Source organism: Dermochelys coriacea, chromosome 9 (genome assembly GCF_009764565.3).
Source record: "Dermochelys coriacea isolate rDerCor1 chromosome 9, rDerCor1.pri.v4, whole genome shotgun sequence".
NCBI classification, from domain to species: Eukaryota; Metazoa; Chordata; order Testudines; family Dermochelyidae; genus Dermochelys; species Dermochelys coriacea.
This window is the reverse complement of record NC_050076.1, coordinates 69643467-69663945: the sequence shown is the minus strand read 5'-3', so window position 1 is coordinate 69663945 and position 20479 is coordinate 69643467. Positions and strand designations below refer to the sequence as shown.

At 41.6% G+C, this 20479-nt stretch overlaps 1 long non-coding RNA gene across 1 annotated transcript in view; it reads right to left on the bottom strand.

Annotated features, from left to right (window-relative positions):
• Window positions 1–12739: 12739 nt before the first annotated feature.
• LOC122455864 overlaps window positions 12740–20479 on the bottom strand; it is an 88630-nt gene continuing 80890 nt past the window's right edge. The window contains exon 5 of the long non-coding RNA XR_006274365.1: window positions 12740–13197. This is a non-coding gene — a long non-coding RNA (uncharacterized LOC122455864). The remainder of the gene's footprint in view (window positions 13198–20479) is intronic.

Sequence of the window (20479 nt, the reverse complement as noted above, 5' to 3'; positions counted from 1 at the left end):
GTACCTGGAAAGGTTCATCACAGAGAGGTGATGGTAAAAATTTGCCAATTTTTTTCCTCCCTGACATGAACACATTGGTGAAACCAGCATAAAATTATGAAGTGTTTCAGTGTTGTCAAATCTGAATTTTTTTGCCAAACATTTTTTGGATGAAAAATATAACACTACTCAGCCTGTGAAAGGTGCAAGGGAAAGGGAATTTCTGGGTCCATTCCAGAGAAGAGCATCCGTTTCCAGACCCCTACGTACCAGGCATCCGCCTTCTCCTTTCCAGGGATTTTTTCCCAATAGAATCACTTAGGTACCAGCAAAGAGAAATTCATTTTGCCGGAGGGAGCATCTTCAGCCCTTCCTAAGGGGAGACAGAAAGTGGTAGAAGCCTCACCTTCCTTCCTTTCTGCTCCTAACTCCCCTATCAGTCCTCTATGGGAAAGCACAGATGCTAGAATTTCTCCCTCACACACAAAAGCAGAGTTTCAGGAGAGCTGTTTCCCCAGCCACAATGGCCAGCATCAAGCTGGTCCTGTCTGGACTGAGGTTATGCCTCATCCAGGCCACAGTATTGGCTTGGCACTGGGAAAGCAGAGAATGTGAAGTCAGTGTAAAACAAAGTATTATCTGCATATTGATGGCACCGCAGGAAAAACTGATTATCCACCCATAAGCCTTATGTACACACTGAACAGGATGAGTGACAGAATGGAGTCTGGTACTTTTTCACATTGGAGAACCTTTTGGGCACAGACATCCTTACCCAACTCTATCTCCTCACAGAGGAAAAATAGTCTATTATTCCTTGTAGATTCCGGAGCCATGTCAGCAGGTCCTCATGGTCCACAGTATTATAAGTAACTGTGTGAGATCTAACTGGATTACCATGTTTATTTGGTCTTTGGTCCATACCCTCCTGCAGAGTTATTGGTCACTACTATACGATGTAATTGGGCCAGCCAGCATTAATGAATTTAAAGCGAAAATGGATTGTACATTTGGAATCCACACAGCTAGGGCATGTCTAATGAATAGCAAGATGCACCTGCTATAAAGCAGTAGAATGGGCTGGATGCACTACTAGCTCTTTCCATCCATAAATTATATGTTTGCAAATAATATTTCAGAGTTGGCAATTGGAAGAGTGGTGGCTCAATTCATTTCACTGGCAGAGCACAAAAGGTTTTATCTGTCAACAAATGGGTTTCATGATCCATCATTAACACATGATTGATTGGCCCAGCACAGTGGCAGAGTAATTTTTTTAAAATGCATTTTCACTCCAGAATGTGCTTCAAGAGCCATCATGCCCACTGATTCTTTGGAACAGGGGCATATTGGCAGAGGGCAGAACGTTCCCTTGAATTCATTGCTGGTCAGTGTCAGAGTATTCAGGAGACAGGTATTGGACCATGTTGCAGTTCTGCTCATTACATCTGTTTCAATTGTGCTGAATGCTGTCACTCCTCTTATCTGTCGGGAAACAATAATCAGCTTCCTAGTAATACATAAACCACTTTCTCTTCAGATGTAAACAATTGTATCAGCTACTTATAATACATTAACTAAAATATACCTCTTTACAACTCCTCTGCATTTCTCTATGCAATAAAGAATAGATACACTCAAACACAAGAGAAATATGCTAACTTACTGTGACAGATTGGACTCCATCTGTTAAGGTTTCATATTTGACAGAGATTGGAAATTGTAGCTAATGTGGAAATATTCAGGTACTGGCCCTTTAAATGAATGTCCGGGGGCGGGGGAGGGGGGAGAGAGAGAGAGAATGATAACTTGCTTAAGGTAAGACTCTGAGCCAAGCAATTGGAAGCCTATTAGGATCCAAAAGGATTGCAGCCAGAAAAGACAGATGCCTGAGAGAGGTGATAGTGGGGCAAAAGAGGTTAGTTTTGACTAGGACAGAACCAGTATACAAATGACCTTTACCATCTGCCAGGAAAGCACATGCATGGTTAGCAGATACCTCTGTACATTCAAAAAAGCTTTTGATATTAACCTAGGAAGAGACAAGGATTGATGGCACCTGGTTTAATCAAAAAACACCTCTCCAGAGAGGAAGGATAGTCCAGTGGTTGAGCAGCTAGCCTTTGACTCAGGAAACCTGGGATCAATCCCTTACTTTGCAAAGGATACTTGTGTGACTGTGACGGGGTTGGGACTCATCACTGCAGCGCCTTCTGTTGGCACCTCTTGGAATTAGCTCAGTCCATGTGGAGCACCCTCCGCTGGTGGTGTCTCATCCATCTCTCGCCCTCTGTTGGCATCTGGACCCGCGTTTCTCCCTTCTCGCAGCATCCTCTTCAGGACAGTGCCCTCCGGCAGTGGCCCCCTAGTACACGCTCACCCCCTTCCAGAGGCAGTTTTATCAGCAGTTCTTCTCTTTGCCCCAGCCACAATGGCCAACCACACCCCAAAGTCTAACCCCTTTTGGCAGGTCTGGTGCAGTCCATGATGGCCACTCCTAATGGCCAGGTGTAAGTGCAAGGGGGAAGGAGGGACCCAGGCCCACCCTCTACTCTGGGTCCCGACCCAGGGAACCTTTGACGGCAGCCTTCCTGCCTGCCCTCCTTCTCTCCCTTTCTCCTTCTTTCTTCCTGGGCCATTTCCCCTTCAGCCCCTTTGCACCGGCTAGGCCCTTTCCTCATGGCTAGTACCATGCTGGAGTTCCCTTCTCCTCCCCATGCCTGCCCAGTACTGCACTGTCCCTGGTGCTAGTCTCCTCATGCAGGTGACAGACCTTCATCCTTTGAAGGCCCGGGAGAGAGACTCCCTGCCTCTCGCCTGGGCAGTCTTTATATAGGGCCTAGCCTGGCCCTGATTGGCTGCCTCTTGCTCAGCCCTGATTGGCTCCCCACAGGCCCTTTCTGATTGGCTGCCTGTCTGCGCAGCCGCTCTGACCTGCTGTAGCCCAATCTGGCCTGGGGTGGGGCACAGCCCCACCACAGTGACCTTGGCCAAATCACTTAGTTTCTTTTTGCCTCAGTACCCCAGAGTAAAATGGGAACAACACTACTTACCTGCCTGAGCAGTGTGTGGTGAGGATAGACATGCTAAATAGTGTGAGACTCTCAGATACTGTTAGGAGGACAAATAAATACCTAGGAGGGAGAGCTAGATATAATACTGAATGCATTTGGAGGAATATAATGGCTGTTGTATTGGGGAAGATGAGTGCACCTGAGCAAATATTAATTTTAACTCGGCCAAGACAAAACAGGGGACTTGACAAACTCACTCCTACTTACTGCAAAAAATTCAATGACTAAAACTGACAGACCAGCAGTGCTGATAGAGGGCACCTGATTCCTGAGAGACTGGGAGGTGAACTTCTGATTGACTTTAATGCTGACAAGATACAAAGGGCAAAAGCAGCTGATGGACTGAGTTGACCACCGGCACTTAAGATGTACAGTGAGTGAATACAAGATTGGTCATTAAGCCATTGCTCAGTTTGAAGGGCAGTCAACATGAGGGCTGCAGTGGACATGAAGCACAGGAAAAAGGAAGAGCTGAACATAGAGGAGCTTTGAAATGTTTTGATGCTGATTATCCCAGAACTACAAGTGTTCAGATGTGATCCCGGCAAGGAAAAATGAAAAAGTAACATTAGCTTTTTCTATATGTTCCATTAAAAAAACTAAAATAAAATCACTTTGCTCCATGGTTTTAAGTGAAATTCATTTTTTCACCAAGTGGAATAGACTTTGCTCTCCTAAAACATGTGAGGAAAGACTGGTAAATAGATAAAAGCAGCAGAAGGGGCTGAATGTTTGCACGCAGCTGCTTGTGGAAGTGCTGTGCTGATACCCTTGTGATTCAGTGTATTAGCTGCACTTTGCTTTTGGAATCCATAACAGGGTGGCTCACCCTCCTGAAGAGGATCAGGGCAACTGCCCTATAATGAGCAGCAGGAGGCTGTAATGAAGTGGGGGAAATGTGCTGGGATCAGAGACCACTAAAAACAACCAGGCTTTAGCAGAGAGCCCAATTGGGACTGAGACTCCAGCCAGGTAGGGCCTGGGAATGGCCTGCCAAAGGAGAAAAGGCCCAGGCAGAAAGGTGGAGGAGGAGGAGGAGAAACTTTTGTTTGTGCAGACTTTTGGATGGACTTGAAAACTTTATTTTGAAGGTTTGTTAATTTAATAAAGCAGAACCTGGGAAGGGATGCAAATGGACAAAAGAGTTTTTTGAGTTTTGTGAGCAGTTGAAGAGGGAAATTGAGCAGGCTACCTGCAATGTAACCCTTGGCCATGAAGGGGCAAAGGGAGGGTGGCCAGCCCACTAAAGTCTTTGATAGACCTGCTCAAAACTGTACATACTTGTCAATAAAAGAAACAAGTTATTGAATTCCTAGACCATCAACTCATTTTCCACAAAAGGAAACGGTAATCCACCTCCATAGTCCAAACCTTTCCTGACCACTTAGAAGCTCTGGTAGTTGTTTTGTTTTAGATGTAGAAGAGAAGACACTACTGCTTATTTCCCCATCTATGTAATATTGAAGAATAAGATGTAGAGACCCAACCCCCACTCTTGATCACAGCAGTAAAGAGTGAAAAACACCAATTATTTTGGATTTTTAAGGAAGCTTCTGGTAACAGTGAGTGAAAATTTCTCAAACAATGGCTATGAATTGTGACAAAATTAGGCAAGAGTGCTACCAGGCATTAGGAAGAGAAACCCATACATTTTCCTCGTCTGTATGTACTTTACACTCATAAGATGTAATTTCCACATCTCTACTAAAATGCTGCTTATTTTTAAATATATTATTTCAGGGCAAACATCCCTTTCCCACCTGCAGGAATGCATGCAATGTAATAAGTAAGTTCCATACGATGATTTCTGTGTTAAGAAATTATGCCTCTTCTCTCCTGTGTATGGCAAGACAAAAAAAAATTTCAGAGTTGGATATAATACACATGAGGCCACTGCAGCAATTGTCAAATCTAGTAAACTAGAGCCAGAACTACAGCAAGAAGATAGCAATAATTTTTTATTCATACAAGTATGTCTCTCTTTTCTACAAAAATACATACCTCAGAAACAGGAAGACATTTTACATAGGATTCCTAAACAGGACAGAACAAATTAACTCATTTGATATACTGTGTGTTTGCTTGGTCAGCAAATTACAAGTACCTAAAAATATCTATGTATTCATATTTTGACAAGAGTAAATTTACTATAGGTCACTAACTTAATTATTTATCACTTTTATGGTAGCAATATATTTGTCTAATTTTACCACCATATGATTGAAAGCTAAAATTGATACCAAGCCTGCCACTGTACTGTAGTTTACCCTGTTGTGCCACTTACTGCCAAGCAAAAGAAAATATTACAAGCAATATTCAGTACTCCCACATACTTTTCCTAGGATAGCTAGGAAGAGATGAGATCCACCTAACAAAGAGAGGGAAGAGCATCCTCGCAGGCAGACTTGCTAACCGAATGAGGAGGGCTTTAAACTAGGTTCACCAGAGGATGGTGACCTAAGCCCTGAGGTAAGTGGAGAAGTGGCATATTGGGAGGAAACACAAGGAGGAGGGTACAACAGGAGGGACCTCCTGATTCATACTGAGAAAGCAGGGCAATCGGCTAGTTATCTTAGGTGCATGTACACAAATGCCAGAAGCCTGAGAAACAAGCAGGAAGAACTGGAAATCCTGGAACAGTCAAAGGAATTGACTGTGATTGGAATAACAGAGACTTGGTGGGGTAGCTCACAGGACTGGAGCACTGTCATGGATCGATATAAACTGTTCAGGAAGAACAGGCACGGTAGGAAAGATGGAGGAGTTGCACTGTATGTAAGAGAACGGTATGATTGCTCCGAGCTCCAGTATGAAACTGTAAAAAAGCCTGTTGAGAGTCTTTGGGTTAAGTTTAGAAGCAATAGCAACAAGGGTGATGTCATGGTGGGCGTGTGCTATAGACCGCCGGACCAGGAGGATGAGATAGATGAGGCTTTTTTCGGATAATTAACTGAAGTTTCCAGAATACATGCCCTGGTTCTAACGGGGACTTCAATCACCCTGACATCTGCTGGGAGAGCAATATAGCAGTGTACAGACAATCCAGGAAGTTTTTGGAGAGTTTTGGGGACAACTTCCTGGTGCAACTACTAGAGGAACCAGCTAGGACCCGTTCTCCTCTTGACCTTCTGCCCACAATCAGGGAAGAATTGGTAGGGGAAGTAGAAGTGGGTGGCAACCTATGCAGCAGTGACCATGAGATGGTTGAGTTCAGAATCCTCACAAAAGGAAGAAAGGAGAGTAGCAAAATACGGACCCTGGACTTCAAAAAAGCAGACTCTGGCTACCTTAAGGGAATTGATGGGCAGGAACCTGTGGGAGACTTATATGAGGGGGTAAGGAGTCCAGGAGAGCTGGCTGAAGAAGCCTTATTGACGGCACAGGAACAAATCATCCCAAAGTGCAGAAAGAATAGCAAATATGGCAGATGACCAGCTTGGCTTAACAGTGAACTCTTTGGTGAGCTTAAACACAAAAAGGAAGCTTACAAGAAGTGGAAATGTGGACAGATGACTAGGGAGGAGTATAAAAATATTGCTCGAGCATGCAGGGGTGTAATCAGGAAGGTCAAAACACAACTGGAGTTGCAGCTGGCAAGGGATGTGAAGGGTAACAAGAAGAGTTTCTACAGGTATGTTAGCAACAAGAAAAAGGTCAGGGAAAGTGTGGGACCCTTAATAAATGGGGAAGGAAGTGATAGATGATGTGGAAAGAGCTAATGTACTCAATGCCTTTTTTTGCCTCGGTCTTTACAGATAAGGTCAGCTCCCACACTGCTGTCCTAGGCAACACAGTATGGGGAGGAGGTGAGCAGCCATCAGTGGTGAAAAAACAGGTTAAGGACTATTTAGAAAAGCTGGACATGCACAAGTCCATGGGTCCAGATCTAATGCATCCGAGGGTGCTGAGGAAATTTGTTGATGTGATGGCAGAGCCATTGGGCATTATATTTGAAAATTCATGGTGATCGGGGGGAGGTCCCAGATGATTGGAAAAAGGCAAATAGAATGCCCATCTTTAAAAAAGGGAAGGAGGAGAACCTGGGGAACTAAAGACCAGTCAGCCTCACCTCAGTCCCTGGAAAAATCATGGAGCAGGTCCTCAAGGAAACCATTTTGAAGCACTTGGAGGAGAGGAAGGTGATCAGGAAGAATCAACATGTATTCACCAAGGGCAAGTCATGCCTGACCAACCTGATTGCCTTCTATGATGAGATAACTGGCTCTGTGGCTATGGGGAAAGTGGTGGATGTGATATATCTTGACTTTAGCAAAGCTTTTGATATGGTCTCCCACAGTATTCTTGCCAGCAAATTAAAAAAGTATGGATTGGATGAATGGACTATAAGGTGAATAGAAAGCTGGCTAGATTGTTGGACTCAACAGGTAGTGATCAATGGCTCGATGTCTAGCTGGCAGCCAATATCAAGAGGAGTGCCCCAGGTGTCAGTCCTGGTGCCAGTTTTGTTCAACACCTTTATTAATTATCTAGATGATGTGATGGATTGCACATTCACAAATTCGCAGATGACACTAAGCTGGGGGGAGAGGTAGGTACGCTAGAGGGTAGGGATAAGGTCCAGAGAGACCTAAACAAATTGGATTGGGCCAAAAGAAATCTGATGAGGTTCAACAAGGACAAGTGCAGAGTTCTGCACTTAGGAAGGAGGAATCCCATGCACCACTACAGGCTGGGGACCAACTGGTTAAGCAGCAGTTCTGCAGAAAAGGACTTGGGGATTACAGTGGATGAGAAACTGGATATGAGTCAGCAGTACCCTTGTTGCCATGAAGACTAACCGCATATAGGGCTGCATTAGTAGGAACGTTGCCAACAGATCGAGGGAAGTGATTATTCCCCTCTATTCAGCCCTGGTGATGCCACATCCGGAGTATTGTGTCCAGTTTTGGGGCCCCCACTATAGAAAGGATGTGGATAAATTGGTGACAGTCCAGTGGAGGGCAACGAAAATGAAGAGGGGGCTGGGGCACATGACTTACGAGGAGAGGCTGAGGGAACTGGGTTTGCTTAGTCTGCAGAAGAGAAGAGTGGGGTGGGGATTTGATAGCAGCCTTCAACTACCAAAAGGGGGGTTCCAAAGAGGATGGAGCTGGGCTCTTCTCAGTGATGGCAGATGACAAGGAACAATGGTCTCAAGTTGCAGTGGGGGAGGTCTAGACTGGATATTAGGAAAAATATTTCACTAGGAGGGTGGTGAAGCACTGGAATGGGTTACTTAGGGAGGTGGTGGAATCGCCATCCTTAGAGGTTTTTAAGGCCCGGGTGACAAAGCCCTGGCTGGGAAGATTTAGTTGGTGTTGGTGCTTTCAAAAGGGGGTTGGACTAGATGACCTCCTGAGGTCTCTTCCAACCCTAATCTTCTATGCTTTTTTTAGAGCTACTAAAATTGAACAGAAGACACTACTTTCTGCTTAATTTGTTTTTGTTTTTTTGTTTCTTACTGTTCAAGCTAAGAAGTGGACTGTGCTATTTACAAAACTAATTGCAAATTTTTTTACTCTCTGGAAAGCTGATAAGGAACTAACACACAACAGGAACTTCAGTAATAATTGGTGTTTAGTGTCAGTATGTGCCAATTAACTTCATGCTGAAATACAAAATTTAATTTAACAAAACATCACACACAGAGTCTAAAAGACTCACCCATCACAGATCTTTGTTAAAATGATATTAAGGTGCAATTTTTCAGCAAGGTGCATAGCATGTTACGGAAATTACCTCATTGATAATGATGGGTATTGGGCACATAATTATCATGTGTACAACAATTAAATTTGACCCTGTGTGACCACTTGCAAAAGACAGAGCTGCTGACTGTGCTGCAGGTACAGGAGATAAGTAATATGCAGCCAATGAATGTAATTAATGTAGGAAAAGGATGGGCCAAGAACCCATAGCACATTATTTGCAATAGGATCTTAAGTCACTTTGGATCAGGCTATTCCCCTGCCCAACTCAACCCCACCAGCAGTTATGCTGCTGAACACTTATTGGTATATTGTAGTTCGTTTGATCATGAGACTATTTGGACATAAAGAATCACATAGCATACTAGTGGATTAGATATACACATTTTATAAAAACCATTGCTGTTCAGTATTTCTGGGAAGTTCATCATATATTAACAATGTGACTAAAGATTTGGGGATAAGCAGTTCCTCATTTTTGACTATTCAAGGAAATTGCATGTATCCAAATGTACTTTAAATGGTCTGTATTCACTGACTTGAGTCCTAATCTAGATGGATGCTGAGCTAACCTCAACTCTTATTGAGGTCAAGGGAGTGGAAGTCATTCAGCCCCTTGCAGGATGCTCTCAGCATCTTGCGGTATTGGTGCCTGGGTTCATAATGCAAAGGTAATGGCTGGTTTATGGATCCATGTAAGTAAACCTACTCATACCATTCTACTGCATTTATTCTGGCAGGTTCTCTCTTCCTGCTAGTCCTGCTTGCTTTCAAGATTCACTAGGATTAGCACTGCATAACACATGGTCTTTGAATCTTCCCCTGGCATCCTAGGTAGCAGTGGCCACTGAAGTCAACGTTTGCCAAAAATGGCCATATTGCTGGTATGTTAGATATCAATGTGGGGGTATTTGTTGGTAAATGCCTGGTTTATTTTTAAGATGGGATTACTATGTATGATGGTATGGAAAGAAAGGTGATCTTTGTAAATGGGAAATCTATTAAATTCCCCAAAGGATTAAATAATGTACGCAGAATGTTGTTATATGCTACCAGTGGCTCAATGACAAAAGACTAAGCAGGCAGAAATGACTGAGGTGTGGATAATGATTCTGTACCCCACTCACCTCTTAAAACTGTAAGAAAACATGGAACTCAAATAGTGTTTTTTTTATAAGAGACAGCAATTATTTTTCTTCGTACAAAAACAAAACAAAAAACAAACAAAATGGGTTGTGAATGTAGGTCTGAGACTACTGGAAAGTTGGTTTGAAGAAGCTGTTCAAAGAACAGTCCATAAAGGGTTATCCCTCACATGCTGCCAAAAGGCGAGAGAGAAATTTTATCATCAGCCAAGTGTTCAAATTTATCATTAATTTGCCTAGTCATATCCAGCCTGGGTTTTAATTGGCATTTGCCGATTCAGCTGTAGCTCACGAAAGCTTATGCTCTAATAAATTTGTTAGTCTCTAAGGTGCCACAAGTACTCCTTTTCTTTTATTCTTTTGTGTTTACATTCCACTTCTTATCCTTATATTAAAAAGCTACTTTATTCTATATTAATGCTCCAACACACAGGTTCTTGCTATCATGTCACACATTTGGAGCTCTTACTCAGCTATTTATAAGACATCTATGCCCATGTTAGCTAAGCACCAATATATTTACCCTAGTATACCACAACAATTTTTAACAGGCATGTCTAGCGCCTATATTGAAAGAGTCCCATAGACACATGTATAATTCATAATGATGTATTCCAATCCAAGGTTATTGCACAAGAAAGTCTTCTGGAATTTTCAATGTACCTTGTATAGGGAAATGTCCATATACAAAGTGAAAAACCTGTTCATCATAGGTTACTAATTACAGAAGCAAAAAACCCAAAACTTGCCCTTGACCCTGACGTAGTTTACCTCAGCACCACTGGCTTAACATTTTCATTACCGTAATCCATGCTCATGTTTTCAAACATTTGGAATGTGCAGAATACTGCTGCCTTCCTTCCAATATGTTAAAAGAAGCACAATCTCATCATCCCATTCATTTCAGGGCACAATTAAAAATTGCTCCCCTAATTTTTCAAAGGGCCACAGTAAGATGGGAACCACTGAAGTGTCAAGCAGTGTGTGATATGGTGTGCTTCTGGTATGACTACTGGAACATAAAAGGTATTATCTCACATCTCTGTACTGGAACATAAGGCTGAAAACTCCCTTTCCATAACCATATAAGCAAGTAAAACCTGTTCACTTTAATGTTCATGGAAATTGAACATAAAAGTAAAGTAATCACAGCTTTATGGAATTCATTTTCAAATATGGGTCCGTGCTTGGAAAATTTGTGGTGGTATTTGCCCATCACTAGCATTTACCTCTACTGTCTTGTATAGCAGACTCCCAATGCATAGGTGAACTCATTCAGAAGGATTCTGATTTATGAAGGCTGGACATTCTGGTTTCCTGATGAATTATTGTATTTGTTTTTGCTGAGCTGAAGAACCATCCTGAAAAATATTATGACTCTGCTGTAGATTTCACCATTTGTTTAACAAGTGAGGTAATTCACCAACAACAAAAATGTTCTGTGAAACACAAAGCCTTCAGTTTGGGAGGTGAAGATGGAGTGAGACATGTTTAAGGTTTACTAGTCAAAGATACTATTAGGATTCAGTCACTGGTGGTATCACTGCACACATTTAGCCACTATAAACCATCAATAAAAAAAACTAATGAAAAAGTAGCTTAATGAACACAATTAATGATTAGGTGCATAATTGTTCACAATAGCCATTCAGAAGACAAAAATATTGCCATGCTGAGATATATTGTGTGGAATCAACAACATAAATCACCACACAAGAAGGATTATAGCTTGTCTCTAAAATACCAGATAAGTCACAGGATGGGAATAAAACTTGCTTGCTAACCATTAAACACACACACAAAAGGAGGAAAAATGAATAGAAAGAGGATGTCTGTGATGAACCTTTCAGCAAGAGAAACACCATAGCAATCTACCTACATTGACTCTAGCAGCATGTTCCTTTTCTGTTTCTTTTAATTTGCTTTTTATAAGAAAGATCCCACTACTGCAGGATTTGATGGGAATCAGAACATGCTTGACCCTATTTTTTATATCAGTTGAACTATTTAATATTTTACCAAGCATTCATCGAATAGGATATATGAAATGCCAATGTTGTTCTTGTCTGTGCTATTATCTCTCTATTCTTGTTCTGCCTCTTTTCTGCTCCATCTTTTCCAAAGAAGGTGCAACAAGTCCTGGAGAAGGAAGTTATGGGATAACCTGCCTCAGGGATACTGTCTACCAAACCCCTAATAATTAGATGTTGGTTTATGTCTGAAATCTGTGGGTTTATATTCCTTCCAAAATTATTGTTCATTTTATAATATACTCTGTATGTTCTTGTTACCATATAATGCCTAATCCTTTTTTTAAATCCTAAAATATTGGCTGGTATTTTGTGGCAATGAGTTTTATAGTTTAAATGGGAGTTTTGTGGAAAAAAATAATTTCCTTTTATCACTTTTCAAATTTGTTCAAATTTTCCACCTTTCAAATTTATTCAAATATCCCTAATCTTTTTCCTCCTATTATTTGCTATTTTGGATACTTTTACAATGTCCCTTCTTATTTGTTTCCTCTCTAAGATAAACAATCCCAATCTTTTATATCACTTCTCATGAGAATTTTCCCAAGACTCTAATCATTCTCCTCACCCATCTGTGATAACAAAAGTCTAAGAAATGTATCCATTTGCAGCACTGCCACATAAAAAAGCTAATTTTCTTAAAATCAATCATCTTTATCTCTTTAAAGAAAACAGTTTGGTGAACTACTTTTCATTCAGGTTTCCAAAGCTGGGCTCTGATTACATAAGAGGTATTCATTCCAAAAGGAGAGAGAGTTAAACATCTACAGAATTTTATTTGTAAAATATATTGTAGTGCCCTTGAGTTTTGTTGGACTGACAACTCACTAGTCCTTGAGCAAATATTGTGCATATTTTATTTTCCCACAACAATTCTAGCTGGCACTGCATGTATTATTTTATCTCAGCAGTGCCCATCTTGTGCTAGGAACTTTCCACACATGCAGGAAGATACAGTTCCTGCCTCAAAGAACTTGGAGTCACTGGCCACTCTCTACAGCTTCACTTCTCCAGGTAGCAAGGAGGGTAGCAAGCTTTAATGTATCTATTTCACTAAAGGAAAATACCGTTTGGAGGCATTTGTATAACTAAAACCTGGGGGAAAGTCCTGAAAAGCAGTAACACAGTAATGGCAAAAGTCACCTGGCATAGCAGGATCCAAAGGGACGCTCTTTAATGTGCACATCAGTAATCCTGGGTCCTCTAAATAAAACATACCATTTTCAATTTAGCTGTAGATTTCTCAAAGGAAGGATGGAGCCTGAAAATAAAGGGAAATATTGGAAACAGAAATATCTATATTAAAGGTATTCCTATGTAAACTGCAAGTGTTAAGCAGTTATTAATTTTACCTTCAGCTGGCAGACAGAAAAAATACATGCATTTCAAGCTAGAGCAATAAGTATTATGTAGTTCTTGGCATCATAGTAGGGAATCAAATGGGCTGAGTAATGAAAAAAATTACAAATAAATGATTTGAAAATTGAAACTAAAATCTTACGCTAAATTATTTGCGAAATAGTTTTGAATCATTCATAGAATTGGCTGAATAGCAGAAAACTTTATATGTAAACAAAGTATCCAAATGAAACATTCAGATTCTAAGCATGAGGGAAACAGGGCTGGATACAGAACCCATTGAAGTCAATGACACGTCTCGCCTTTGCTCCAGACCAGTCCCATACAGAATATTAATGATACTAAGGAAAATAATTTAAGTGTTGTGCTCTTAAAGACTTCTCCTACTCTGGATTAATTGATATACTATTTGGTAATATAAAACATAATTTGGTTTATTAATTTTAATACTATGTTTAAAAGTAAGATCAATTCAGAGCTCCTGTGTCTTGATATCCATGTGGGTTTACTTTACTCAGTGACTGATTAACTCATGCCTGCTTCCAAATGCACATTACAGTGAAATATTAATATTTACTCAGTTTATTACTATTACTAAATGCACTGTTGTAGTATAAATCTTTAAAAATGTGTCAGGCCCTACCTTAGCTTTGTGAAGGATTGAAAATCAAGGCTTTCATGGGCCTTAGAACAATCTAATTTCCCAATATTATTACTGCCCTACAACATGTAAATGCTGAAGTTACTGATTACATTTATGTAAAATATTTATTTACCAACTGACAGACTGTTAGTCATGGAGAGAAATAAAAAAACATGATGCTAATTAAAGAGACAGCCCTAGCTTGTTGGCACCCAGCATGCCATATATCAACTTTTCAGATGAGCTATCATGTTGTTTTAAAAGACTAAGGTCACCTCCTTGAAAAACATTGCTCTCTGCAGCATGGTAGTATTACTTCCACTTCATTTGTAAGTGTATTCTTTGCAAGGTGTTACTAACAAAAGATGTCCTCTGCCTTCTTGAAAAGGTGAGCAGATGGCAGAAGATGAAGAGGTGATTAGCTAGCGGACACGATTTGTGTAGAAGTAAACCAATTATGACCAGTAATATAAATGTCCTCCACTTTACTTAGTACTGGAGAATATTGTACAACATCTCTCTGCTGAGTGGGGTGAATAAAAGCACAAGGATATCAGAAAAAGTTTAATAGGAAGAAGTCCCTAACAGCAGAAGCGCTGAGGTCCTGCTAAACAAGGGAATGAGATACTGACGGGTCACTCATGTTGTTCTTCACAGCCCCTTTTGAAAATACGGTGAAGCAGTGCAATGTCCCAAACTGTGGGACCATGAGAGACTGAACAGCAAGAACCAGGTCCAGTTAGGAGAAGGAGCCCTCATTGTATCAGCATTCAATGCATCAGGATTGAACCCATAAGAGAAGGAGTTGGCTTTCCAATAACTGATGTATAAACCAAAAGATTTTTAAAATACTCATTTTTATTTTTCAGCTGGCTTTTGAGCCTTTAGGTCATATTTTCATACTCAAGGGTAACATTTTCAAAATCATCTAAATCACCAAAAGCCTAAGTATCATTTTCTAACATGACTTAGGAGCTAAGTCTCCTGGGAAGAGATGGAATTAGGCACTTACGTCTCTTCAGAAAACAGAAACTACACTCCTAAATAAATAAGGTGATCTTCTCCACAGCCATGAGGGCTACAAAGTTACTTTCATTTTTAAAATTAAAGCAGTGATTCTCATGTAGGCACAAGATTCCAGGAACCGGGACTTTAAGAAACACGCCCAGTACCATGAGATTTGTGATCAAAATCACAAAAGTTGGTAATACTGGGCCAAGGACCAAGCTCTCCAATGAGGAGGGTGATTGGGGAAGAGAAGGAATTACCAGATGAGGCACTGAAAGGACAGTCTCAGGGAGAACCACAACAAACCAGAGTGAAATAAAGATAAGGGAAGACAAAATATCAGAGAATCAAACATGAGAGTACTGAAAGCAAAAGAAACGTCAAGAAAGGTGCACACTGAGTTTAGGTCCTAAGATTTTGTCATGAAAAGTCAGAGATTTTGGGTGGCATGGTTTCATTTTACTTAGTGAAGACTCCTAGTCTTGTAAAGGAAATTATTGTTAGGATATTTTGAATTCCATAACGTTTCAATCTGACAAACCCATTCTTCATTCCCTTAGTAAAAACAAATGACTAAAACTTTAAATAGAAAAGGCATGAGTGTGGATGGGTTTATTTGCAGCTTCCATATGATCTCTGTCATCACTCACAAGAGATTAAAACAGAGAAAGATCAACTGTTGAGACCTCAGTATATCACTTTAAATGGGATATCCAAAACAACTCCTCAGGAGGGTTTCTGGCAGGATAGCTTTTTCTCCTCCTATCAAAACTCTGCTCCTTCTCATGTGCTCTCACTGTCTCTTTGGCCCAATGACTGTTGAGGCTAGAGAGAGAGAATACGACTTTGTAGCCAGGTAGTTAGGGCACCCACCTGGGAAGTGGGAGACCCAGAGTCCAGTCCCCCGGGTCCAATTGTTCTTTAATTGTCCATCCACAGTGGAACAGCTCCAACACATGAAGTAGAGAGTCCACATCAGAATACCCCACAGCTCAGTGCTTAGCACACTTCTCCAAAGAGGTAGAAGACCCCTGTGTAAATCTTTTGTTTCCATCAGACGGGGATATTGAACCTGGGTCTCCCACATCACAGGTAAGTGTGCTTGCTAGCTATTAGGCAAATCTTCCTCCACCCAGATTTTGAATCGGACCCAATCTGATAGGCAGCCACTGAGCACACCTACCAGCTTGATCCCCACACATGAGGTAGGCAGGCACACGCCTAGCTCCCTCCAGTTAATGGACTGACTGATTGACTCTGGGGCTTAGGAAGGCGATAGTCATATGCATGGCCGGCTCTACCCTTTTTGTCTCCCAAAGCAGCGCACTGAATTGCCACCGCCGTGAGCGGCTGAAGAGATAGAAGCTGCCACTGATTTGCAGCCAAGGGTGGCAGAAGAGAGAGGCTGCCACAGAATTGCTACCTAACAGCACCCTAATGGCACACGGACTGCCACCCGTTGCAGATTGCCGCCCCAAGCACCTGCTTGGAACGCTGGTGTCTGGAGCCGGCCCTGGTTATCTGGATGACTAAAGGGAGGCAGCAGTATGTGTGCCCAGAGACAGGAACATAGGCTTCACGGGAACTTTTACCCTGAAAACTTATGTGCCAGCTGAGTTGCCTACAGGATTTAGCAGGAATTTTATGGACTGCAGTGGACTCTAAAACCTAAGTTTTGTGGATCAGGGGCTACTGTTCCCCAGGACCATTTGCCTTTGTCCCAATGACTGCTTCATTTATTTCTTTTGGCTTTATCCACTCTCTTTGGACACATAACATAGGGTAACTAGTCTCTCAAAGTACTTCCTGCAGCCTTAAAGGAGCAGTAGCCCATTACAGCCTCTATCACACAAACACAAAAACACCCACCCCCCTCATCACACACACACACTCACAAATACTTCCTAAAATCGTTTAAGATTTTTTTTATTTCTTCATTACTTCTTATTGATCTTTTGCTATCTACTTTGCAGTTCACTTGTGTTAGAAGACAACAATAAGTGATTATATGTTATATAAATACAAAGTAATATGCCATGGCTAATACTAGATAAAATGTACGTAGACTGGAATCATTATTTTTAATTTCATGTAGTACTACATGCACTTCCTCCCTCTAACACATATAATATCCCCTGTATGACTAATAAGATAAATTTATGAATAATCCATTGAGAAAACATGTATAGCAATACAGCACTGTCATTTTCAGTATCTAAATATAAGAGTGTATTACAAATATGATGTGAAGAAGATATAAGAATGTGCCCTTCCCTGTTAAGAAGAAATGATGTGTCAAATTAGAAGACAAAATATTTGTACTGAGAGAACTGGAACTTTTATTGCTCTAGGAAAACTGGCATGCCAAAGTCAGTGACCTTTCCTTCAAGGAAAAAAATTAATATGGTTGCCACATCAATCCTGTCAGCTATATCTGTACTGTGCCTACTATGGAGTTTTTTTTAAATGTTTTTTTTTCCTTTGAGAAATACTGTTCTCTATTTTATCAAGCCTCCTGCCAGGTCAGTTAGTATTGAAATTGATATTAATAACCTTTGACTAATAAACTTCATCAATGTTTTCATTAGGTTGATTTTGGCAAGAATACCATGTGTCAATTAAAGCTCTTTTCAGGATTTATAACACAGGGAAAGGCTGGCATTTGTCAAATCAAAAGCATCGATTTTAACATGTAAATATAAAAAAGTGCCATACAGCACAGTGAGAAGACATAAATAATGTTCCAAGAGAGCGTCATTCTGAATTAATGTGAACAAATGTTATGCCAAAGAGCTCAGTTAAAGGCATTATTGCACTAGTACTTCTCTGTGCCCAAAAAAAGACAGGAGGACTTTTAATTAATCTGAGTGCCTACTAATTGATTAGCTGAATAATGTAATCACTAGAGAGAGTAACACTGGTCTTGTTTCCCAACTGATTTAAACTAGTGATAAGGCTTTAGCTCATCTTGGGGAAAAACCCAATCCACAACAAGAGAACTCTCACAAAATATACTAAGTGAATTAACACAAAATGAACTAGATCAAATTCATCTTGGGTGTAACTCCACTGAAGTTACTTCTGTGAAAAATTTGGCTCATTGAATGTAGCCAATGGCAGTTTGGTGTCCTATTGATACTGTAAAACTAACTTGGCCTCATATTGTGTCCTTTTTTCAGTTTATCCTCATAGGCTGGAGACTTTTAAAAGGGAAATTAGTCTTCATGGGGGATTGGTTATGATGGGGGAAATAAAAAAAGGTTTAGCGAAACAATTCTAAGTCTGGATTCTGCAGCTAGTTGTGCTAAACTCTTGGGTACCAAAGCGATCTTGGAAATCTCATGAAAACACACTTTAACAAAAGATTTCTGGTAGTCATCTGCTTCTGGGTGAGCCAGAATACAATCCCCACAAACTCAAGATGGGGGGGAGGGCCTTTGTCTGGACTGGTGGGAAAAAATAGTGATACTTTCTCAGTAGGAGGAGGAAGGCATCAGCTGAGCTGCGGGCCAGGCCAGTGGGGCTCAGGTAAGCCATTGGCCCCTGTGTGCCTCGGGGAAGGTATAGCAACATAATGCCACCAGCCTAAGCTCCATCTTGTGTCTTGGAATTTCTGACCCAGAATCTCCCAGCTCCTAGTGTCCAGATGTTAAGTGATAGACAAGCAACCCCACTGGCTCCCTGCAGGCCATGCAGGGGTGCAGGATGAGAGTGGTAGCAGCAACCAATCAAGTGTAATTCTCCCCAGCAAGCAGAATGTTACAGATCCAACTCCTTTGATCCAACTTGCAGAGGGAATGTAGGAACAGGGGCTAGGGGCCACTGAGTGCTTGTCGATAATACCACTTAAGTCTACGTAATTTGCATTGCCCAGGGGTGTGAAAAAGCCACCCCTCTGAGTGTTGCAAGTTACATCGACCTAAGCACTGTCCACACTAGCACTACATTGGCAGGACACACTCTCCCATCAGTATAGCACGTCTTCACCACATGTGCTACATCGGCACAGCAGCATTGGTGCAGCTGTGCCAATGTAGCATGGTAGTGTAGACTAGCCCTGGAAGTGCTACCCCTGCAAGGAGAGGGCATACAGTGTGATGAGCTCCATTGTAGCTAACAGTCCATCTTCAGTGAGTTTGAACAGGAGAGCCTGCTTCATGCAGATGACTCTGCAGAGGGAATTTGGAGCCCTACCCACATTCCCATAGATGTGCATCAAATGCTTTTGCTTTGGGGGGCACTGAGAAACAGTTTAATATTGCTGTGCTAAGACGCCAGCGAACAGCTCCATGCTGTTGCAGCTAAGATCCCAGATGGAACTGAAGCACAGCTCAGTCTTTGCTGCACCAACATCAGAGCTGATATTGGGGAATGGTTCAGTGATGCTATGACTAGGACCTCAGTGGAAAGAGACAGCTGAGACAGTTAAGGAATACTGCATGATATTCAATTCCTATCAGACAGTGGGAAGAGTCCAAGATACATGTGCAGATGTCTTAAGGTCACTGCCTACAACAGAAGACCCTTTGCACAGGTTGGCTATAGATACCTTGATTAGCAGCCTGCATGGAGATTGGACAGAGAGAGGAACTGATGTTAGGGAATGGAGCACCTGGTTAATCCATAAAAGGGAGATAGTTCCTAATATACGAACACAGCCCAGAGGTAGAAACAGACCCCAGAGAATATATGTCATGAATCCCTTCCCTACCTGACACTAGGTAGCTGCAGACCTAGTGTTACATCTTGATTAAAACCCAGTGCATAGTTGGTGGGACAACTGGATACCCTTATTTGCAGCAAGAGTGGATTCAACGGACAATACAAGTCTCTGGACTTCATTACATGTTGTCTGGTAGGTTAGAGTACTGCCAGCAAATGAAAAAACAGAGTCCTCCTTGCCCTGCCCTGTCCCCCCTAGGCTGGCTTGACTGGAGACTGAATAAGAAACAGGTGAGTAGCTCTACATGCTGTTAATAGGATTGCAGGAGTGGGCTAAGAGGGCTGCATCATCCAAGAAAATTATTTCTCATAAACTACAAGCTTGGACATCTTCAATTTCACGTCAGGTGGTGCCTTTGGGCTGGGTATTTTGCACTTGGGCAGTAAGCTACTACCTCACTCGTGGCCAGAGCTAATTTATTAAGACAAAATTAAGAGATGGAGGATTTATTGAGCACTGGACAATCCCTCAATCAGTGCAGCAGGGCTTCCTTGAAGGGAAGATTGCCAGAGTTGGACCTGAAAGTTGATCTGAATCCAGTGAAGAGGGACTGGGAGCATTGAGTCTGGGGTTTCCACCAGGGCAAGTGGTGCTGCTTGGCTCTGGGAGGGGATGGAAACACAACCCTATAAAAGCTCTTTCCCATCATCATGGTAGTGTCTACGTACAAGAATGAAGTCAGGGATCCACACTGGTAAGCAGGAATCCACACTGGTAACTGCAGTTCTTCAAGACACTCAGCATATGAGAGGGGTGGAATTTGAGAGTTGATTCTGGCAGCCCATGAGATGGTCATTCGGTGCAGTTGGA